Source organism: Sander lucioperca, chromosome 3, assembly GCF_008315115.2.
Source record: "Sander lucioperca isolate FBNREF2018 chromosome 3, SLUC_FBN_1.2, whole genome shotgun sequence".
Taxonomy (NCBI): Eukaryota; Metazoa; Chordata; class Actinopteri; order Perciformes; family Percidae; genus Sander; species Sander lucioperca.
In genome coordinates this window covers 38,584,721-38,610,177 of record NC_050175.1, presented here as the reverse complement: position 1 = coordinate 38,610,177, position 25,457 = coordinate 38,584,721, and the positions used below count along the sequence as shown (strand labels likewise).

General features: G+C 40.8%; 3 long non-coding RNA genes across 4 annotated transcripts; 2 read left to right on the top strand and 1 right to left on the bottom strand.

Moving 5' to 3' along the window:
- Positions 1 to 875: 875 nt before the first annotated feature.
- On the bottom strand, positions 876 to 15,067 carry LOC118494749. Its single transcript, XR_004896921.1, has 3 exons — positions 14,986 to 15,067; positions 14,637 to 14,641; positions 876 to 887 (listed from the first exon to the last, which is right to left on the bottom strand). It is a non-coding gene; the product is annotated as an uncharacterized LOC118494749 (long non-coding RNA).
- Positions 6,844 to 25,292, top strand: LOC116067163. The gene is made up of 5 exons (XR_004109131.2): positions 6,844 to 6,904; positions 12,127 to 12,131; positions 21,942 to 21,997; positions 22,277 to 22,351; positions 25,224 to 25,292. It is a non-coding gene; the product is annotated as an uncharacterized LOC116067163 (long non-coding RNA).
- LOC116067166 lies at positions 15,729 to 16,990 on the top strand. 2 transcript variants are annotated; one of them, XR_004109135.2, is made up of 3 exons: positions 15,729 to 16,155; positions 16,297 to 16,512; positions 16,610 to 16,990. It is a non-coding gene; the product is annotated as an uncharacterized LOC116067166 (long non-coding RNA). The 2 variants fall into 2 exon arrangements; XR_004896922.1 differs by having other exon boundaries at positions 16,297 to 16,990.
- Positions 25,293 to 25,457: the final 165 nt, after the last annotated feature.

The window sequence follows — 25,457 nt, the reverse complement described above, 5'->3', positions numbered from 1 at the left end:
GGTATGCTACATTCAAGAGACCATGGGATGTTAATGTACGTTACTCAGCAACAGGTGAAAATAGGGGCAAGGTTGCGCAATAACGTTAAAATGATTTGAACTTTTAGCGAGGAACGAGAAGTGAATTACCTGTATGTGTGAAAACAGCTTTATCTCACGCATCCGTTTGTTTGTTGTTGAATATATAGCACCCCCCATCCAAAAAAAGGGAAAACACTCAAACCAATTTATATTTCCACAAAATTGGCATGAATAATCATAATGGTATACATGCCCCATGTGTGTGCGTGTGTGTGAGTCAAAACAAAATAAAGTTAAAACTTGTTTTGAACAATTTCTCTGACATCTGCAGATTGATTTTAAGTAGGGGGAGAAAAAAATCGATTTAAATCTTAAATCGGATTTCTTTGGAAAAAAATCGGGGATTTTATTTTTAGGTCATATCGCCCAGCCCTACTTGGAGGTAACAAAACTCAACATTAGTTGAAATATATGTTGATGCCAAATGATGATGATGTGTTTAACAAATAACAAATACGTTAAAATGCTTGAAATATTTTATTGTTCTTTTTTGTTGTTTTTAATTTAGTTTGATTATGATTACAGCTCTATCTGTAATGACTAGTGCTAAAGATGTTGATGATGATGATGTTGAACTACCAAAGTCATGTGAAACAGTTTTCTAACATGTTATCTTTAATGTTTGATATTATTTTACTTCTAATATGTAGATGCAAAACATTTGTATCTGTTGATGTGTATTTGATAAGTCAGTGAAAGAGAAATATTAAACTCAAATTACTTTTTGCTGACCTGCTTTGTGTTTTACTTTTTAAATATTTACCATTTTTTCTTGTTTTATTGCTTTTAAAAATATGTTAAACAAACTTACATAATGACGTGCATGCACAGAAATGATGATGTAGGCCTGAGTATAATGACCATGTGATGAGATGTTTAACTTACTATTATTAATGTTACTACTTTTTATTACTTATTCCACTATTTACATTTTTACAGTTGTATTCCTCAATATTCTTGCTAAATGTAATCTGAAAAGTAATTGATGTGTGCTTGGAGAGTACAAACAACAGCATTAGATGAAATATGTGCATGTTGATGCCAGTTATTCATGTGTAAATACTGTGGCATCCTTTCACATGTTGTTAATGATTAACTTGTTAACAGATGATGATGTGTTGTTGAACAAGTAACAAAGAAGTGAAAAAGCTGGAAATACTTTGTTATCTCTAACTTAAACATGCTCTTATTGTTTATGATTATTAATTTTTGTTTTGGGCTAAAGATGACTTTGTTGATGATGTTGAACTGTAAAAGCCATGTAAAATAAATCTTCTCTAATATATCATCATTATTCTTTCATATTTTTATAATGTTGCTTCTATATTTTAGGTATAAGCAAAGCACTTTTATCTTTTGATGTGTATTTGATAATTCAGTGAATAAGAAATATATATGTTGGTGAAATGGATTGACCTCCCACAATTTAACTGGTTGAGGCGGCAGATATGGACTTGCCTCCCGTCAAAGAATCAGGCTCCAGAGGAAGTATGTCTGGTTAACAGAGCTTTATTTTGAGTTGCAGTTGTTGTTTGTGGTCTACAAGAAACAAAGATGAATACAATAAGAATATCAATTTATGCTGCAGTATAATGATGCCAATGATAAAAGAGCTATACTAATAACTATGAATGTTATAGGAATCAACAGTGGTGAATATAGTTACGCACTGAAAGCAGCAGCTACAAACTTACAGTGCACAATAATAATATCTTAGCTGTTACTAATGTTACAAATAGGCTACAGACATGGAGCCTTGAATAAATCACAAGCTGGTTAAATGCACATAGCCTACAGAGCAAAGAAACTGAAATTAACTTCACAATAACCTCCTACACTATATTATAAAAGTTAACTTTAACATATAAACACTCAGAGCACACACAGAGTGTGATTATAAACCGGCGGTATCACATATTAACGGCGATGATTAGCTAAGTAGACTCTAACGAGTGTGCCGTGGAGAAAGGAAAATAAGGCTTTCATGACAACTCTTGCCATAACTTTGATCTAAATAGTTAAACTATACAGATATATTTGTCCTACACGGTGTCATACAACAAACTCCACATGTACTCACGTTTTCCTCACAAACGCACAACCAGGGGGGTTGGTGCGCGCTCACAGAAAGCTTGTTTCATGTGGACGCGCCGACAGTGTAGTTGTCATTTCTTAGAATTCCTAATGGGGGAGACAGAAACTACACTAGCTTTAAATATGGTCTTTACAAGCCAACAGTGGGGAATACTGTTAAACATGTTAAACTTCTGACTTAGGTTGTTAGACAGACGAGTTAATCAAGCTACAAGGAAGTTGAAAAGTTAAACTTCTGGAAGATATCTCATATATGTTTGCAATTTCTGTACCGTTTTTTGTTGACTACAAATTTTTATTTTTTCCTTTTTTACAAGTTTATGAAGCGTGAAGTAATAATGATGAGCGAATTGATAATGATGATGATTAATGTAAAAAGATCAATTGAAAAAAAATGTTTTGAAATAAAAAACAAAAATGCTTAAAGTCACCTTATTCAAATTAAAATACAAGTATTGGGTATTAAGTTTACAAAGTTCTACAAATTATTTTGCTTAGGTTATAGTTTTTCAAGCTGTAACCATCAATCACTCTTTTCAGCTGTCAGAAGTTCCTTACTTTCCATTGTGCACTGCATTCTGGGATAATAGAATATTATAACAATAATAAACATTATTACACCACCACTGTCTCAAAACATGGTTAGATTTTTATTGTATCCAACTAGGACACAATGTTAGAAAACATGATTGTATGAGTAGTATATTCATATGCAAGAATACTGAGACATAAGACAAAACTGAGTTGATAAGAAACTATGTATACATAGGTGTGATTGGCAGGGACAAAAAAGCAGGAAAATATACGGGGCACCTACCATGATGCGGCGACAGCACCCCCTTCTTTCTGGCTGGATTGGGAGCATGAAGTTCTGCCCTCCGTTTGATCTCTGCCCTGTACCTCCGGCTTGAGAGTTTGACATTCCGTACAAGCGATGGGTTGATGGGGCTGTCCTTTGACAGTCTGGAGTAGAGGTGAATTGCTGAGACCTGCATGGCCTTCAGCTGGTACTTTACAACTTCATAGACCTCATAGGTCTCCACATTCAGGCTTGTTGTTTTGGCCTGCATGATGTTGGCTATCATACTAAACGAAGACTCTACTTGAGGGCCATGAAAAGGACATAAAGCAAAGAGTGCTATCTTGAAGTGTTGGGTACCTCGATGGTTGTCTTACTGCATTCCACCACAGGTCAACTCTTGTGTCATCCGTCATTGGTGGCAACATCATGTCACTTGCATATCTAAGATGAGAAACAACATGGTACATTTTCATTTAGCACACAGAAAGTAAACATTTTCTAGCACTCCACATTCAGTAAAATATCTTTTTACCTTAGTCTTACTGTGATATCCTATGTATTAATAATATGACTTAATGTTAAGCTGATAATTATACGGCATAATTATATGACTTAATATGTGCAGTGACTGTTTAAGTAAAATGTACATGTTGTCCAGTAGATGGCGCTCCTACACTTTGGACAGTGTTAAGTTCCATGATAAGCTAATGCAGAAGTGTGATCCAGCCAGATATGCGAGGCAGGAAGTACCAAGACGCGTGTCAGTGTGCAATGAATATGTTAAATAAAGTTCATATTCAAACTGAGTGGACAACACTTAAAACAAAAACTAATAAAGCAATGTGCATTTTAACAAACTCTCTTTTAGTTTTTAACTATTGCCTTAATTATCTTCATTATCACTTCTGTAGACTATATGAATTTGAGCTTTTAATGACAATGTAATGTTCATTGTTATCATTAAGAGTAACTTTAAACAAAAGCTTCAGAAAATGGTTATAACCCAGCTAGCCACTGCCACTGTATGTTGTGCCATTAGCAGTAAAGCTAGATTAACAAACAATATATCACTTCTCCAGTTCTACCTATACATGCATGATATATGTAAAACCATTTCACAGTAATAGAGACCATCCATAAAGCAAATGTTTCTAAGTTGGCTTCCTTGAACTTCAACGTAGTGCTGGTTAACATTTAGCATAGCTAGCTTCTAGCCAAGCAATAACCAACCTGGCTTGCAGGGTTTAACGTTACTTTGCTAGCCAATAATCATTTTACATTAATGTTAATGGCACCATGACAAAAATAATCAATGGATCACTTGATTAAGTTTAAGTAGACCTGCATGTAAAAAGGAAAGACAATACTGGCTTTGCCTACCTGAATCATCCGTGTTCACCGTCTTGTCAACTGAAGATGATCACGTGAGTAGATTGTTGGGCACGGTTTACTTTCTTTTTCTGTCTTACTTACTTCGCATCTTGGTGTCACGTACATCACATTACTGCATGAAAGTATCTAATAATCTCATCCAAACCATTAGCCAACCCCAAATTTTAAATACATTATTTTCTCCATTGTCTTGTCAGGTCAAGCTATTCTGATCATGCTATGACATTTTCTCGTTGTGCAGCTGGCTCTAGAGGCAGTATTTTCTAACCATGTTGGGGGAGTTATTCTTATGCGTTTTAGAATAATGTCACTTGCCAGGTTATTTAAGGGGTAGACTACAGAATGTATTATACTTGTCAAAACGAAAATAGGAACTCCACTATGTCTCTCTTTACATTTATTTTGTTCAGTTGTCGGCTTCAGCTAAGAAAGAAATAGTTCGCCCCACACGTCCAAAAGTCTTACAACACATCAGATAACTTCTGCAACGATCGCAGGCTCTTTGGTGGAGCTCTGCTTTGAAGGAAGTTCCATTGTGACAAATGAATGGACTACTTGCGGAGTGACATGAAGACATGAATCAGAGGCACAAAAAACGTTGACAGCGTTCAGCGGTCATTATGTTTACCAATACCCGACCCGTGCCTTGCGCAAAAATTGCATTGAAAAATGTCTCTTGTCTTCCCAGAAACAATGTCTACAGTTACTCTGGACAATCAAAATAACTCAAAAAGGTAATGCAAGAAAGAAGTAGTAATACAATGTTGTGAAATTCAGCCACCTGCCACTTGAGGCCAAAAGAAATCAGAGACAACACAATCACAATAATAATACTCCCTGATTTATCACTGGCCGATATGCTCACTTGTTTTAAGCAAAAACAACTTTTAGTTCTCATAAATTGACAAAACTGAGTTGATAAGAAACTGTGTATACGTTGTAATAAACACTGTATGGGACATAAAGTCTCACTTACCATTCTGGAAAACAGCCACAACGGGACACTCAAAGCACACAGAGTCAAGTCAAGTCCACAATGAAGAGGTTAGATGCACAAAAATCTTTCCAGACAAAGGGCCTGAAATGCAAGAGTAATAAAGCACAATTACTCCACACAAAAGTGAATGACATGTTATTTTTAATCTATTGATACGTGTTCACGGGGACGTTTTTCTTGTTTTGTTCGTGGTGGCCAGCACGAAATACCCCACGCCCATGGGCGCAAAGATGGGCGCAGGTGCATTTGCTATTTAAACGACGTGGGCGCTGGACGGGAAATTGACAACTGCGTCGGTCTTCAACTACTAAAGACACTTGTGTCGGGTTTTGCGCTGCGCTGGGTGCTAGATAGGGCCCATAGTGTGGTATCACACCTGCTTTTGGTGATGACCCTCTGCAGGCTGTGGACACATCTCCATTAACAACATGGAATCTTCTCTTCCACTGTCCAATGTTCCATATAGCTACACCTCCTGTACTGTGTACTCTTGTAGTTGGGAAAATATTTCTCATTTCCCCGTCTACAATTTACACTCAGTTGCCAGTTTATTCAATAGCAACCCTGTAATAGGTACTTAATGACAGTTATAATGTTCAGGTTTTTAAAGGCTGTTTCAGAGAGGTGTTTCTAATAAATTGTCCTCCCTGTTTAGATCAATGAGGGTAGACAACATTTTACAATCTCAGGTTAACAGCCGCACAAACTATAGTCTTCAAAATGTCTCTCTATACAAAAACTGAACATCATAACCTTCATGATGGTAGGGTTAACTGCAGGGCTGTTTGAATAAACTGCAATTAGGTTTTGCATGTAGTTTTAGCTAGGTGTACCTAATAAAATGGCAACTGGTAGTTTTTTTAGTACCACCTCCACATTAGTGCCCTGGGACAACATGAAATACATGATTCTACTCTGCAGACTTAAACATTAATGCTGTAACTTTGGGCATAACGTTGTCACGAGGGAAACTCCATCCTTGTGTTGTAAAAATGAAACCAATTCTATTTAATCTGATTACAAGTGATTTGGCCATGATGTTCAAACAGGACCCAGGTCTAACTTAGATGTATGATGTGTTCAAGTTTTTGGAGCCCAACCAAAAACAGTAAATGCCAAAACTAAGAAAGGAACTTTGATGACATGTTCATTTGATTCATTCACATATTGTCTGTAAGACGCTGCCATCCAGTGGTTCCACTGAGAACAGCAGCCATGTCAAAACATCCTCTCCAGCATCAAAGGTGTATGTGCAATATTCACCAGCAGCTTCATCATCATCATCATCATCATCATCATCATCATCATCATCATCATCATCATCATCATCATCACTGTGCTGCTAACATGTGATTCTCTGCAGAGCCTCACAGGTGTTTCCAGTTATCAGGCTGATTGCAGCTCTGCTCAGGATCAAACCAACCTGCAGAGAGAGAGAGAGAGAGAGAGAGAGAGAGAGAGAGAGAGAGAGAGAGAGAGAGAGAGAGATGTTAATCAATCAGTCTGATCAGACTCAACACGTGGAAACACCTGTGGAGGTGAGCCATGAGGGTTTTATATATACAGTTACATAATGAGCTTTCAAGTTTACTTTCTAACGTTTATGTTTCACTGTTTATGTTTTGACCAGAAAAGCCAAGTTCAACAACAGTTTGTGTACATGTTTATTATATAAGTGTATCATAGGACAGAAGCTCAGTGACTAAGTTTACCTCCAAAATTGTGTGTGTGTGTGTGTGTGTGTGTGTGTGTGTGTGTGTGTGTGTCTTTGTTAGCTGCCATGATTGAAGTAAAAGCAAAACCAGCTGAGGTGAGTTGTTATTCATCATCGGTACAAACACACTTTTTCTTTCTTTCGCTCTCTTTCTCACACACACACACACACTGCACACACTGGGTCAGTGCAGTGTGACTTCCTCTTCTGGTTCCTCCTTGTCTGCTCCTCTGTATGGTGATCATCACTATATATGGTATAAACTATAAGGAAAAGATTAAACCATCTTTCTTAGTACGGGGAGTTCAGATGTTTCTCACCCAGAGAACTGGTAACCAACTTCCTCAATGACTTCACAGAGTTTAGATTCTCGGCCCGAGCCCGAGCCCGACCCGAGCCCCGGGCCGTTATTTTCTGCCACAATCCTCGTGATCAAGCATTTGTGTTTTTTTTAATCATTACTTTATTAGCCTAATTGGGTGGGGAGAAAGCTATGCCATAATCAGAAATATTATCTATATAGGCTATATTTAGGCAAATAACAAATGTGTCCAAAAAGTTACACAAGTTGGACTACAGTTACAAAATGCAACGAGTCTCCTCCTCTCGCACACATCACACCGGGCCTGCTGTAGCTTAAGTGCAACATGGAGCTTGAGGATGTAAAGAAAAAAAGAAAAACAGGAGAATTACCTTTGAGCAAGTTTGGAGGAAAGTCGGAGGTATGGAACCATTTTAAACAAGTCGTGGGCAGTGACAACATATGTGTCAGAATTGTCAAGTGCTTTAGGCTAGCAAATAAAACGGGGACTTGGATGATGAACAGACACATGAAGCAGGCTCGCCGTGGCAGAAAAGATGATAGCCAGCCTTCAACGTCCTCTTTTGTTACTTCTCAAAGCATGAGGGCGAAGCGAGCCCTCACAGAGAAATGCGTTGAGTTTAAACAACTCTGAATTGTAGTTGAGAACGTCAGTTATAACGGCCCACGTATTAAAAAAGTGTCCGGTTGAAATCGGGATCATAATTCCAGTTAATGTGTCGGGCCAGGCCGGTCTTGGACATGCACAGGCTCGCTCGGGTTGGGTCGGGCTTGATTTTTTGGGCCAGATCTAAGCTCTACTACACACACACACACACACACACACACACACACACACACACACACATACAGAGACACACACACACACACACACATACAGAGAGACACACACACACACACACACACACACACAAATACACATGCACCCTCCCCCCCCCTCTCTCTCTTATCTCTGAATAATGAGTGTATGTCAGCCTCTGTGGTTTCAGGGCGTTTTCACACGTGTTTGCTCTCTCCTACCGACTGCTGCTCTCTCCTACCGACTGCTGCTCTCTCCTACCGACTGCTGCTCTCTCCTACCGACTGCTGCTCTCTCCTACTGACTGCTGCTCTCCTCTACCGACTGCTGCTCTCTCTCTCCTACCGACTGCTGCTCTCTCTCTCCTACCGACTGCTGCTCTCTCTCTCCTACTGACTGCTGCTCTCTCCTACCGACTGCTGCTCTCTCCTACCGACTGCTGCTCTCCCCTACCGACTGCTGCTCTCCCCTACCGACTGCTGCTCTCTCTCTCCTACCGACTGCTGCTCTCCCCTACCGACTGCTGCTCTCCCCTACCGACTGCTGCTCTCCCCTACCGACTGCTGCTCTCCCCTACCGACTGCTGCTCTCTCCTACCGACTGCTGCTCTCCCCTACCGACTGCTGCTCTCTCCTACCGACTGCTGCTCTCTCCTACCGACTGCTGCTCTCTCCTACCGACTGCTGCTCTCCCCTACCGACTGCTGCTCTCCTCTACCGACTGCTGCTCTCCCCTACCGACTGCTGCTCTCTCTCTCCTACCGACTGCTGCTCTCTCCTACCGGCTGCTGCTCTCTCCTACCGACTGCTGCTCTCCCCTACCGACTGCTCTCTCCTACCGACTGCTGCTCTCCCCTACCGACTGCTGCTCTCTCCTACCGACTGCTGCTCTCTCCTACTGACTGCTGCTCTCCTCTACCGACTGCTGCTCTCCCCTACTGACTGCTGCTCTCCTCTACCGACTGCTGCTCTCCCCTACCGACTGCTGCTCTCCCCTACCGACTGCTGCTCTCTCCTACCGGCTGCTGCTCTCCCCTACGACTGCTGCTCTCCCCTACTGACTGCTGCTCTCCCCTACCGACTGCTGCTCTCCCCTACCGACTGCTGCTCTCTCCTACCGGCTGCTGCTCTCTCCTACCGACTGCTGCTCTCTCCTACCGACTGCTGCTCTCTCCTCCCCTACCGACTGCTGCTCTCCCCTACCGACTGCTGCTCTCTCCTACCGACTGCTGCTCTCTCCTACCGACTGCTGCTCTCTCCTACCGGCTGCTGCTCTCTCCTACCGACTGCTGCTCTCCCCTACCGACTGCTGCTCTCTCCTACCGACTGCTGCTCTCTCCTACCGACTGCTGCTCTCTCCTACCGACTGCTGCTCTCTCCTACCGACTGCTGCTCTCCCCTACTGACTGCTGCTCTCCCCTACCGACTGCTGCTCTCCTCTACCGACTGCTGCTCTCCTACTGACTGCTGCTCTCCCCTACCGACTGCTGCTCTCTCCTCTCCTACCGACTGCTGCTCTCTCCTACCGACTGCTGCTCTCCCCTACCGACTGCTGCTCTCTCCTCTCCTACCGACTGCTGCTCTCTCCTACCGACTGCTGCTCTCCCCTACCGACTGCTGCTCTCTCCTCTCCTACCGACTGCTGCTCTCTCCTACCGACTGCTGCTCTCTCCTACCGACTGCTGCTCTCTCCTACCGACTGCTGCTCTCCCCTACCGACTGCTGCTCTCTCCTACTGACTGCTGCTCTCTCCTACTGACTGCTGCTCTCCCCTACCGACTGCTGCTCTCTCCTACTGACTGCTGCTCTCTCCTACTGACTGCTGCTCTCTCCTACCGACTGCTGCTCTCCCCTACCGACTGCTGCTCTCTCCTACTGACTGCTGCTCTCTCCTACCGACTGCTGCTCTCTCCTACCGACTGCTGCTCTCCCCTACCGACTGCTGCTCTCTCCTACTGACTGCTGCTCTCTCCTACTGACTGCTGCTCTCTCCTACTGCCTGCTGCTCTCCTCTACTGCCACGGCTCTTTTTGTTTTGTTGTGTTAGCTTCTTGTATTTCGTTCGAAAGTCCAAAACATCCAAAAATTGCTTTCACACTATAAACGAACCGGACCATGGTTCAGTTTGGTCTGGACTGAGACCACCTCTTTTTATCGGACTAAAATTTAGACCGTGGTCCGAGGGAGGTTTTACAACTGAAATTTAGGGAGTTCTTCCTCGCCACTGTCGCACTAAATGCTTGCTCTTGGGGAATTACTGGAATTGTTGGGTCGTATAATATAGAGTGTGGTCTAGACCTACTCTATCTGTAAAGTGTCCTGAGATAACTATTGTTATGATTTGATACTATAAATATATAAATAATTTAATTGAATTCATTTTGGTTCGGATCAAACTGAAAAGTCTGAAAGTCCGGACCAAATGAGGTAATGTAATGGCAAATATTATTTTTAACATGATTCTATATATATTTTTCTGATTTATTTCCTTTATGTTTCTATCACAAATGAAAGGGAGTTCATTTCACTGACTGATCCCACATGTAGACTTTTAAATCTTTTCTGTATAATGAGCTGACGCCTGGGAGTCTGTTGAAATATAGATGGCCTCTGTGTGAACTGATAAGGGTACAAGGTCAACTGAAACATCTTCCTTCCTGTCTTACAGTAGCTTCCACCAGTCCACTGATGTACGGGGAATGTGACCTAAGAGGTGATAGTAAAGGCTAAGACAGGGACACTGAGGCTCCACAGTGTCACTTATGATTTAGATAGGTGCTGACTTATAGATATGCTGTCTATGCCATGTTTAGACTTAGATCTTAAACTAGGACCATGTGCAGAGAATCACTCCCTTTAACATTGTGTATATAAGCTCTGTGCTTCTGTTCACTTGTTCAAAGAGACTTTTCACACCTGTGCTGTCGTGCCTTTTGTGAACCGTGTGCTTCCTTGTAAGTTTATAATAAAATACAAAAACCTAACTTGGCTTAGTCTACGACTGTTCTTTTATTTTTGTTTCAAAAACTCCATTCATTTCCAAAACCTCTAACACTTGCTGCAAAGAAAACTTCCACCACAGTATGTGTGAAAACACCCTTAGAGTGTAAAGTCTTATCTCTGAATAATGGGTGTCGGTCAGCCTCTGTGGTTTTAGAGTCGTGCAAAGTTTCCTCTGATGATGAGATAAAGAAGTTAAGAAAAGAGAAGCTGCTGATGAGGGTTGTCATGGTGATCTGACGGCCACATCCTGTGTGGAGGTATCAGCCTACACAGGGACGTCTACAGAGAGGCTGTTGCTCTCATCTATATCTATATATATATAGATATAGATATATATCTATATATATCTATATATATATATATATATCTATATATCTATAGATATATATCTATATATATATATATACTCACCTAAAGGATTATTAGGAACTCCATACTAATACCGTGTTTGACCCTATCCTCTCAATATGAGCCAACATTTCTAAAGAATGCTTCCAGCACCTTGTTGAATCAATGACACAAAGAATTAAGGCAGTTCTGAAGGTGAAAGGGATCCCCCACACCATTACACCCCCACCAGCCTGCCCAGTGGTAACAAGGCATGGCGGATCCCCCACACCATTACACCACCACCAGATCCATGTTCTCATTCTGTTTACCCCAAATTCTGACTGCACCAACAACCATGCCACGCTCAAAGTTGCTTAGATCACCTTTCTTTCCCATTCTGACATTCAGTTTGGAGTTCAGGAGATTGTCTAGACCTGGACCACACCCCTAAATGCATTGAAGCAGCTGCCATGTGATTGGTTGATTAGATAATTGCATTAACGAGAACAGATGTTCCTAATGTTCCTAATAATCCTTTAGGTGAGTGTATATGTATATATAGGTGAGTGTTTATATATATATATATATTATAGTATTAGTATAAGGAACAATTACAACATGACTACAGCTAGTAAAAATAATTTTGTTTACTTTTATTATGTTACTCTAACTTAAAGAAAAGGCTTCTGATAGAACAGGCCTACACACACACGCACGCACGCACGCACGCACACACACACACACACACACACACACACACACACACACACACACACAGACACACACACACACACACACACACAGCGGGTAGCGGTGTTGCTAAGAACTGGTAATGTATAACTATTATCAGACCGGCCCACCGGGAAAGGTCCAGACTCTCCCGATTGCCTCTGTGTCCAGGTAAGATGTCTGAGGTTACATACACAGCTATAGAAAAAAGTGAAAAACACTTCCTTTACTTTAGTAAAACTGTGCTCTTCCTGTTTTTCAGAAAGTAATGGAGGTAAAAGCAATGGAAACACCACAATCATTAGTATTTAGAGATGATGCAGACACACACACACACACACACACACACACACACACACACACACACACAGACACACACACACACACACACACAAACACACACAGACACACACACACACACACACACACACACACACATCCACACACACACACACACACACACACACACACACACACACACACACACACAATTCAATTCAATTTTATTTATAGTATCAAATCATAACAAGAGTTATCTCTAGACCTACTCTATCTGTAAAGTGTCCTGAGATAACTCCCATTATGATTTGATACTATAAATAAAATTTAATTGAGTTGTGTGTGTGTGTAAGAAGTTGTTGCTATGGTGATTTCCACAGTGAGGGAGTAGAGGAGGGAGGGGGAGACAGTATCTTCCATGGGTCAAACATGTCCATTTAATGATAATTATACCTCTTAAGTTTGTTATGTAATTCAAAAATATTATCATCACAAGAAAGACAAAGGTCTGGCGAACGCATTGATGTGGTTTTTATGTTTGTGGTGTCAAATATATGCGACACAGAGCAGGGGTCCGTTTCAGGAAGGAGGTTTAACAAACTCTGAGTCTAACCCTGAACTCTGAGTTGATTTACCCTGAGATGGGAAACTCTGAGTTTTCGGTTCCAGAACAGCTGATTTGAGTTGGTTCAATCAACTCGGAGTAGGTTGACTCAGAGCTAAGCGCGTGCACCACCACAATAAAAAGGCAGCATGAATGGAGCCATGATACTATGATTCACCATGGTAACAACCACAAACAAACTGGTCGGCGGAAAAACTCATGCGCACATACAGCGAGTTTGAACATGTATTTCGTAAAAAAATAACACAGCGGCTGTTGTAAAAGAGAGTGAATTGGTGTGGGAGAAAATTGCTGCTTGAGTCAATGAGTAAATATTGAGACAGTGTATTAATTTCATATTTAATCACAGGTAACCTATAATATTACTGGTGAAAACTGGAATGGTATTACACCTATTTCATTTAGGTGCAATCCTGCGGGCGAAAAAGTAAGATACTATATCCCATTCTGAGCCTGCAGCACCATGATTATTAACAGAAATATAATTTATAATCATTTAATTCTTTTTAATGGCTCTCACTGGTTTATGTCCAGGGAACACTACAAAAACATTTAAAAAAACGTTTCAGAGCGAGGCACATTCTTCTGACGGCTCTGCATACAGTGGCTTTACTAATATGATCCGCATCACCAGTGTTGTAAAGAAAACTGCCGTTTGCAAAAAAATAATGTGACACAAAGAATCCGCTGGGATGTAAAAGCATGTCCACGATGGTGGATGTTAGTGATATGAGGAAGGATAAGGTATCTACATATCTAATCGACCGTAAATAAAATAGGCTACCTCTCAAATCGGTTATCTGGAAATGAAAATGCATCTAGTCGGGACTCATCCCGACGTAAACTCTCTGTGAAGTAACCAATACGTTTTTTTATTCATGCAGATAACAAACTGCGCTAAAATGCACCTGATACAGACTGAATGAATGAATGAGGAAATGAAAGAGCGCTGTGTCAGAGGGAGGAGACTGAGAGAAACTCGAGGTTTCTTGAAGAAAACCTGCTCCCGACCAGGTTAGGTTCACGGGCTCAGTTACCATAGTAACTGACTGAGGTTAAGTTACTTCTCTTTCTGAAACAGAAAACCCAGAGTTTCCCTCATCTCAGGGTTAACTAACTCAGAGTTTTCACTAAACCTGCTTTCTGAAACGGACCACAGGTAACAAAGAGGGAACCGTCTGCGTACTTCCAGATATTTGTTTTCGTTGTTTCTATCGGCAGTTGGTATGAACAGAGCCAAAAGTTTAGGTCCAGGGGACAGGTTATATTTCTGTGACAGGCACAACATTTCCTACATATTGACCAACCATGATGTATGAAGAGTGAAAACTGTAGGGGAGAGAGCAATTTGTTTGGAAATCATAATGCAGCTCCATTATTTTTCATTGTTTCTATCGGCAGTTGGTATGAACAGAGCCAAAAGTTGAAATCCGGTGGATTTCATAGTTACATGTCTGCAACCGGCACAACATTTCCTACATTTTGAACAACCATGATGTATGAAGAGTGAAAACTGTAGGGAGAGAGCAATTTGTTTGGAAACATTTCAGAGAATGGTACTGCAGCTCCCCCCTCTGTCTTCCCCTCTAGCTCTCAACATTCCGGCCCCATACACACACATTGGAAAATCTGAAACGATCTGAAAACTGGACGATACATAAACTGTGATTTGGTAGAAACCGTGCTTGATATCAGAATGCCCATTCAGCCCAAAAAAGGCCAAAGTCTTGTCTTCGGTTTAAACTTTTAATTATTTTTCTACATTACAGTATGGTGATACAGTATGGTCCCAAAGAGGGGTTGTTTTGAGCTATGTTACCGAAGATTTCCCATTAAAGTCTATCGGAAATTTTGCGGTGTTGTTTTGCCGATTTCGTGAAAACCGCGCTGCAAATATCTTATTCAAATGATAGCACATAATTCCCGGTCATTACACACGTTTTGATGTATTTTGTGTGCATGTGTTGGCAACGCTCCGTGACCAGTAGCGGGACAAAAATGTGGCGGAATAATAAGTATGGGGGATAATAGTCATTGTGCCGATTGCTGTTATTGCAGCACATCGGCACACTGAATAAAGATAATGGAACTATGACTACAAATAGTAGTTGTAGTAGTTCATGGCGTAGCAGGGCACTAAAGGGCGTTACAGGGCGTAGCAGGACATAGCATGGCACAGAGCAGGACCACGGCAACAGCTGCAACCATGATTTAGGTGCCATCCTAATCCAAGGAAAACTGCTGTGCGAAAACACACACACACACACACACACACACACACACACACACCCACACACACACACACACACACACACATACACACACACACACACACACACCATAAAGGTGCTATAGGTAGGATTGCGAAGATCCAGGACTTCTCAAAACGGTCTCCTAAGCCCCTCACCCCACAAGGGAGAATGAATGCGTGTGCATGAGCAGTGACTGACACGTAGTTAGACACCCCCCCTGGCATCTGAACAGGGAGTGGTGGATTTTTGCAAATCTTACTACAGGCTGTAGGTGGTGCCAGAGGAGCCGTTTTTTTTTTTAGTAGGCTCATTCGAGATGAACTGCGCCCGACTGCGCCTCGCCTGTAAAGTGGACGAGAGCAGGTGGGAGCAGCCGGGGGCGGGGACAAAAATCTGCTCTCAAGTCGGACACGTTTTCCATCAGCCTTCAAAGCATATAAAGGAAGTCACAAACATGTTAACATCCTGTTTGATCATCTGTAGGCTACCTGTAGTTTGCAGAAATGGTTGAGGAAATCGCATATGCGTTTTTGATGGCTGAGGAAATTCAGTATGAAGAGATGCCCCTTCTTATCCATGAAGATCGACTTCAACAGAGAAGGTGATTTAACGCTAAATATTTCAAAGAACAGTGCACACATGGCCACAGTTCATTTAAGCTAACGTTAGTGGTTTAATTTTTCTGATCGCGTACAGTAGAAGCACTATCAGTTTTGATGATGCTCCTAAATGATCAGGTAATAATGAGTTTAGAAGTTTCTCTGCAAATTAAAACACTCATAAATACGATTGAATAATAGAGGAATATTTTATATATAATATATATTTTTTATTGTTACGCTGTTTAAGACAGGGTTCAATTATTATTTCCTATAAAGAATTAAATAGATGGTTATCATTTGTCAGCAACCATATTAATTCAATAACTGCTCCAGAAAGCACAATGAGTTCTTAATAACTCTGTATAAAATCAGCTTCATTATTCTTCTCCTAGGTTGGTTCCAAAGATCCCACATTTTGTTGAGGAAGTCGTACCATTGTACAATGTGACTGACTTTAAAAGTCATTTCAGACTGTTGAGAGGACAAGTAGAGGTAAGTAGAGGTACATTATCTGAGGCATTTTAGTAGGCTATTATCACTGATATTTGTAGCCTACGTCAATGTGATCATTTTTTCTTCTTTGCTATAGGATGTAATGACAATGTTGGGGCCATTCTATACAAAGAGACAGCATACCAAGTTGCCTGTAACCCACGCTGTTCTTGCCTGTCTGTGGACTCTAGCCAACCAGGAGTTGTATAGGGGTGTTGCAGACAGATTCAACATTTCAAAATCCACCATGTCAACCCATCTCCATCACTTCTGTTCCCTGGTCAACACACATCTGTCACATCACATTTCATGGCCCACAGGGGAAACACTTCACACATCGCCATTACATTTTCAAACAGCCGGCTTTCCAAATACAGTCTGTGCTCTTGATGGATGTCACATTCCCATTGTCAAACCATTTTGCAACAACCCCATAGCCTATTATAACAGGAAACAGTTTTACTCCATCATTCTCACCGGATTCTGTGACAGCAAGCGCCGCTTTTGTCATGTCAATGTAGGTCACCCTGGAAGTTGGCATGATGCAAGAGCATTTCGATACACTGATGTAGCACGGCAACTGGAATTGAATCCTCAGGCTCTGGTACCAGAGGGAATGCACATCATTGCTGATTCAGCCTACCCTTTGTCGCTACATTTGATGAAGCCCTACAGGGATAATGGGCACCTTACTGTTAGGCAAAGGCGCTTTAACAGAAAGCTCAATGCAGCTTGTGTGGCCATTGAGCATGCATTTGGCATCTTAAAGACAAAGTTCAGGAGGCTCAAGTGTCTGCACATGAAGGAAGTGGCAAACATCAGTGCAGCAGTCACAACATGTTGCATTCTACACAACATTTGTTTAGATTCTGGTGATGAAGATGAGCAGGGTCTTCTACAGGACATTGAGGATCCACACCCACCACAGCCCAACAATCTTGATGCCATCCATTACAGAGACATGATTTGTGCCCACCTTTAAGGATAAGGATAAGATACACTTTAGTTTACAGTCATACCCCCTTTTTTCCCCCCTCTTTCATTTACATGTTTTTGTGAGCTGGTGTGCAGTGTCCACAGGGTGATGTGAGGCACCTCGGGTCAAATGCCAAGTTCAAAGTAGTAATACAAAGTTGCAATGTTTTAAAAGGCTCTAAGGAGGGTTGCAGCAAATGTGTAAGGGTCATTATAACAATTTAATGACTTTAACTTTTGAGACGGTTACCATACAGTTTTAACCCTAAGGCATTTTGATTTGAAGTGCCTCTACATTATCAAGACTTCTGCTGTGCCTCCGAGTGGCAGCTCATGGTAACTGGGGGGTAAGAACCCAGGCTAAATCAGCAGGGGATCGTGGGAGTATTTCACCACTGTGACCACTCATTTTCTGGTGTTTAAGTTTCTTTATGTATCAATAAGACAGCCACATAATATCATTTAACATCTTTATTTTTAGTGATTTTCTTTCAGCAACCCAATGATTTCTTGTTGCTGCTTTCCTATTTGTTTCAGTTCGGTCAAGATTTGACCCATGCAGGTCACCATCTTCTTTTCATGTGACCTCCTTCTTTTTTCTTTTAGGCGTCTCCACCGTGTCACTTCTGGCCTCACCAGTGACACCAACACAGGGAGTTTGACTGGGGAGGAGTGGTGATGGATTTTGACTGGGGAAGAGTGGTGTGGAAATAATGGTGCCGAATGGTGCACTCCCAATCCCGGAGCCACCAAATATTTCATCCATTTGCTGTAAAAAAGGACAGAGTTTTAGTTAACATCAAGACAGGCACAAATAGGTATTTTAACATTCCTTGCTGTGATAATTTCCCCCCCTTCCAGAGTGTGCTGATGAAACCCTATAGCTGTGGGTGGAAAAATACTGAGAAAGAATTATGGAAGACTGATAACATTATAGAAAGTCACACTATAACATTTAAGATGTACATACAGAGCAGGCACTTACCAGGTAATATTCCCAGCTGATTTTGCCCTCTCCTGTTGCTCGTGATCTGTCCTTAGCCCTTTTGTAGGTGGTAAGCATGTTACCAAGTTTCTTCCTTATTTTGTCCAGTATGAATGTGTATCCTCGTTCTGTGTAGGCATGTTCCAGTTTTTTGTAAAGGCTGTTTTGTTGTTGTTGTAGATATGTTGGTATTGTCTGGTCAGCTCCAGTAGCAGCAATGTAGTTCTGTGTGTGAATTCTGTAAAAACATTGAAGTGTTGTTAAAAGCCATTAACATTATATTATAATCCTTAGATTACAAACAAATTCACTGTACCTGTCTGGGATTCTGGCTGTCCGGATGGAAATGGATGGAAGCTGCTGCCTGAAGAGGATGACTGCTGTGGTGGGTTGGTTTCAGGAGTAGGGCTCGGTGTGACGGTTGCTGGCTGTGTATGGACGGGAGTGTGGGTGGGGGGAACTATAGGCTGGGGAGTAGGAGTAGAAGTAGGGCCCTGGGTGAATAGAGGTTGAGGAGTGGGGAAGATAGGTGGTTGGGTCACAACCCTTGCCATTTGTGGGTTTACTGCAGAGAAAGAGAGCCAGAACATTGAACAGAATGGTCTACATGCATTTTAATATTCATATTTGGCATAGTGAAAGGACAATGTACCTTGATTGTTTTCTGCAGCTCTAACCTGCTCCAATATGTCACTGGCATATCTGCTGTCTGAAAACAATAGATCTCAATCATTTCAATAATTGCCACCCACATATATAATGGTATTAAGATAACTGACTTTTCTTTTTTTTTTACTCACCAGTTGTCAGTCTTTCAGCTGTTTCTCTGCTCACTCTTAGCATCACAGCACCTTGACTATCCCTCACGGTGACGCAGATTTTTTCCTCCATTGTTTGTGATCAAAACCAGGTTCTGCAGGTGCCTTTTATACCTAACTAATTGTCTGACAAGAAATCTCCACACACTTGCTCTATTGTGTGGGAACCCCATTATAATTGCCAACAAGTTGTGCCTATCTGAGTAGTAACTGCATAGTGTTTTGACAGTTTTACTGATGTTGTTACTGCAATATTTGTCAAATAAACCAATACGGTTATTGAAACTGAACTTTGACTCTGTGTGAGTAATTTGTTTTTTGCAGTTGTTACGTGATATGTAGCCACAAAATAATGGTTACACAAATGTCACGGTATTAATGATCTTAATACACACATAAGATGTGGTTTGTGTTTTGATGTTATTCTCACAAACCTAACAGATAGAAAAACAAACTTTGTATGAGTTAATTGATTATTCTGGTTAGTTTTAATGCCATCAAATTACTTTTTACAGTGGTCAAGATAATCCGATATTCTAACGTGTGAGATTCTTCAACTACAAATATTACATTATCATTGACTATATATATATTAGGGCTGGGACTCGATTAAAAAAATTAATCTAATTAATTAGAGGCTTTGTAATTAATTAATCGAAATTAATCGCATTTTAATTGCATATAAATATTAGTTACCCTGGTCCTGAAACCAGTCATCTGGTGGAGTGTGGGTTGGGTGTGGGTCCTTGTAACTTTACTCGGAGTCGGGCTAACGTCCACGCTAACTCCTATGTGTTTTGCATTGAGGTGATATTTGAGGCTCGATGTGCTGCGGTGATTCCTTGTTGCATAGCTTGCACACAACCATGCTCTTGTCGACGCTTCCATCCTTTCGTTTTTTAAAACAAAATTTCCCATCCACGGGGCCGAGCAAAGCGGTCTCGTCAGCTTCTTCGTTCATGTTCACTGTGGTTTGTTGTTGTCGGAGGTCAAGAACGCTAGTTGGTGCTCCAGTATAATCGGTCCGTCGAAACTCATTCATTGAAAAACGTTCCGCGGTGCAAAAATAAGTGTGGTTAAAATTATGTTATTTATTTTTTGCGTAATTAATCTTAATTAACGCGTTAAAGTCCCGCCCTAATATATATATATATATATATATATATATATATATTATATTATGTGTGTGTGTGTGTGTGTGTGTGTGTGTGTGTGTGTGTGTGTGTGTGTGTGTGTTTCTGGCAATTGTATTTAGTTCCTTCTTATTTATTTCTGCATTGCAATGCATTTTGTAGTGGCTCATTTTGATCAGTGCTGAATAATCTTTATCATGATCAACCACACAAGATGAAACCTCTTAATGCACAACATGAGACTTATAGTCTACAAAAAAACGAGTGGTGTTTGTTGTCAAAACCCTAGTCAAATAAGAGCCAATCAGCTCTTTTGATTTAGTGAGAGGCCGGCATTTCCCAGCATGCACTGGGTCCACCTGGCTCTTGCAGTCGGTGGAGAGCAACTGCGGCGCCTGGCTCTAAAAACTGCGGCCGCCTTGATCTCGTGAGGTTATCGTTGCCCACGTGTGCATGACGTCAGCGCATGTCGGGATCAAGTTGGACACAAATCTAACCGGCATGCATTGGGCGCCAATCGCCGGTGATCGATTCTGCGCAGATCTGGCTCATCTCGAACGAGCCTACTACCTGCTTCATGTAGTTCTACTGGAACATAGGGTCAGTTTCAGCAAATATGACAGAAAGTTAGTTTTATAAGTCTTACCTACTGCACCTTTAACCTGCAGAGTGGAATTTTGGAAAAAATAAAGGAAGGAAGGAAAAGTCAATTTCACAATGAAGAAAACAGACGTGTGAAGAAAAAACTGTAATGTTTGTGGCCACAAAGCAACACATATTAAACATAGAGCATGTGGTAGGTCAGCAGGGAGGTCAGACTCTGACAGAAGTACATATGAACACAACTTCAGACTCCATTGTTAGTGCAGCCATGTCTTTATGGTAATTTTGTCATCTTTGCTCCACACTGCTTTTCAGACGCTTTGGTGCTGTGATTATCCAATCAGCAGGCCTTTGCTCGCTAGTGTCCTCTACTTTTATTGATTAGCTTAGTTTAGTGATAGTGGTAATGTCTGTAATTATGTACTTAAAATAAAAATAAACATAAAAACAAGAAGAAATTTGAATACTAATTTGGACATTGATTACAATGGCAACGGTTGAAGCTTCAAAGCATTTGGGTCAGCCCTAGTGTAACAACATACAGTACATTTAATGTGCTATATGTGCTGGTTTTACTATAAAGTGTCTTTGAGTACCATGTAAAGCGCTATATAAATAACATGTATTATTATTATTATTATTATTATTATTATTATTACATAACAACCAGACTAACTTGCTCCCAACAAATAACTCCAATGCACGAACAATGTGGTTGTCCTTTAACAGTGTGCTGGTAATGTTTTTAAAGAGCATGTGAAAAACAAATCAGTCTGGCTGTCAGCATGAAGGAAGTGAAGACACGTCATGTGATTTCTGTGAACCAGGCTGTTTATGAGAAGAGAGGCTGGCGCTGATCCACATGGGTGTTGCCACCTTACAGAATCTGCTGTTGGTTTCGGTTTCTATGTCCAGTATAAAAACCACAGTTGACCCAGAAAACCCCAGAGTCTCCTGCCGTCTGATGTCAGGTACGTTTCAGTGGAACTTTATAACCTGGAACCATTTTACTGTTTGTCTTCATTTGAGCTTTCATCAAACATATATTACAATAACTTACCTAAAGCTATCAAATGCTTGACACTAAAATTGCATGTAGGTGTATCTAACCAATGACAGACTAAAGATACTTTATGTGCAGTTTTTTAATTACCTGATTTGATTGTTTGAAACTGTTCTGCAATGAATTACAAAGAATACAATGTTTTTGTTTCTGTGAAAGTAAAGAGATGTTTATTTTTTTCATCAAGATTTGAAAGCACGGGGGAGTTAAAGGAAAAGTCTGACCATCTCTACACTGAACCCAGAAGGACAACAACATGCAGGTACATTCCCATTTAAACTACATATAAGCCAATGATCACATGAATGAAAGAAATTCAGCACAAATAATATCAAACTGTAATGTAACTTATAAGTGTGGTCAGCTTTCTTCTTGATCTTAAAACCAAAGTGGGCAAATGGTTATAGTACAAACTTCTCTAATACAGAATCTATGATTATAATAATGATCATGGAAAACAAAAACAAAACAAAAAAACCTAAAGGTGTGTGTTTAATATAATTTAATTTAATTAAATGCAGTATTATTATGTCATGGTAACTCACAGCACTGTTTCATAATAACACAAAACTAGACCAATCTAGCTGACAGACAAGGTTTCTAAAGGCATCCATGATTTCTGAGAAATAGACCCTGACACTAAACCACAGGTGTGTTTACACCAACATCAACATTTCTGCAGTACAGAATCTGACGTTGGTTTTGCTGTTTACTCTCTCACACACACACTAATTTAAACAGATTTGAAGTTTGCAGTTATGTAAACCGATGGCAGAGAAAGATCAATGCATCAATGCACTGCTGCTTCAGAAAATAAGAAAATAGACAAACAGAAAGAAAATGAAGGAAACGTGGCATAAACATACATACTAAAAACATATTGTACAGTGCATACTATAGTATTTTTCATTCTTTCCCAGTTCCAGTAAAACAAAGTCTTTGTCTTTAGCTTTTGTACTGTGACTTATTTCCAAGTGAAATGAATATTGGAGAGGTGTCCAGTTACAAGGCAAAATTGTATCCTTCATATTTGATTAAACCGCTTAGAGTTTAGTACAATAAGGAGCTACAGAACACTGTTGGCTTCACACTAGAGCTGCACGATATTTTGTTTTATCGTCTACATCACGATGTGTGCATGTGCGATGCAAGTGCAATGTTAACTGTACCACTCTTTTGTTGCTTGATAGAGAAGTAATTTTCACCATTCTCTCTTTACATAATTGTTACTGGCCGACCCTTGCTCTTTAAGACTGATGGCCATGTGGTCCGGACACATTAGCTGCATCTCATGACCCTTAAATTGCCTCCTCGACTCAGCCACTGGCCTCCCTTCCTCAATACAGCTGACAAATTCATGTGACGCGTCAGAGGAAAGGACGTCTCATCCCTCTAAAACACATTTGCTCGTTACCTCTCTCCTCCCATGATTTCCTCACGTGTCTCCCGTGTGGGAGGGACGAAGACGCCAGGAAATCATGGGAAGAGAGAGTCAAGGAGCTGTCAAATAAGGGCCATGAGATGCATCCATGGGTAGTGAACCTACAATAGTCAGTGTTTTATGTTCGCTTCAAAGACGAAATAAATCAACTGAGTAATGCAACGTTATCACAACGTCTCCCGGCCATTTTTAACCGCAGTGTTGCCAGAAAGCTGCTTCCAGTCAGGCTTAAGCAAATATAGTTAGCCTTAAGAATCTAGGGGTCTGTCCTATGGGTCTGTTCAAACTAACGTTATGTTTCGGAGCTGCAAATTTGGAAACATAACACTAATCTACAACAGAAGTCTGTGTCTGATATAACATAATTTACACTTATTTAAAGGAACACGCCGACCTATTGGGACTTTAGTTTATTCACCGTATCCCCCAAAGTTAGACAAGTCCATACATACCCTTCTCACCTCCGTGTGTGTCGTAACTCTGTCTGACGCACCCACTGCTAGCGTAGCTTAGCACAGATCCTGGAGGTAACCGGCTCCATCTAGCCTAGCTTAGCACAGATCCTGGAGGTAACCGGCTCCATCTAGCCTAGCTTAGCACAGATCCTGGAGGTAACCGGCTCCACCTAGCCTAGCTTAGCACAGATCCTGGAGGTAACTGGCTCCATCTAGCCTACTGCTCCCAATAAGTGACAAAATAACACCAACATGTTCCTATTTACATGTTGTGATTTGTATAGTCACAGCATGTACAAATAACAAGGTCACATGACACACAGCCATCTTCTAACCGTATACATACTGGGAACTATATTCTCAGAAGGCGAAGCACTGCTACTTGGGCGGAGTGATTAGCGCCTGAAAAGCACCGTTGTTACTCTCTACTCCTCACCACGGGGCTTCTCAGGTGCTGCGAGCAAATCACTCCGCCCAAGTAGCAGTGCTTCGCCTTCTGAGAATATAGTTCCCAGTATGTACACATACAAATACATCTGCAGTATACTGTATTTGGTGTAAATAGAGATTTAATTCTTAATACATTACATGTTATGCCACCATTAATCATATCTTATTTATCAATACTAAAGATGGACCAGGTCAGCACTTTACTTAAAGGGCCACAAACATGATGAAGTAATGAAGAAGTAATGTTTAGTTAACAATGATTACACATTACAATTATTTAGAATATATGTAAACTGCTGTGACTGGTCAGTTTTTTTGAAGAAGACATGAACATCATTAGTAAATCAGAAATTGTGACGATTCACATACCTTAATTGATGCATTAATTAACGTATTGTTCCTGCATTAAGTCATGCATGAAATACTATTAATCCTTGTACATTACTGATTGTTCATGAAGTACTACATGAAAGAATTTATTCATGATAATTCATGTACCATTATGCACTACCGTACAAAATCACCCCAGTAGTCGAGAATGATTATGTCATCTTGTAAAAAAGTGTCTTTTTGATAATGCAATATACATTGCTAGATATTTTCTCTCTCGCAATGTTAGTTTTTTTCCAATATCATGCTGCCCTACTCCACACACAGTCAATCACACACTTCCCTCACCTGTTGTTAGTGGGGAGGAGGACAAGGGAGAGATGAAAGGGCGGCACCACTGTTTATCTGCATGTGTTGTACTGTAATTAATGTTAGCTCTGTGCTGCTGAACATTGCAGATTGATTGATGGGTGGAGGTCATGTTTGGTCAAAATTGGATCCCCGGATTGTCCTACCTGGTGTCAGGTAAGTTTCAGTGAAACTTAAGATGGTAGAATCATTTAACTCTTTTGTACTTGGTCAGTGTTGTCACCCAAATTTATTCCAAATAACCTGTAGTAAATCAAGTGCGCTACACTGAAATTGCATATAACCATAACTAATCAACGACACACTGAGCATACTTAATGTGC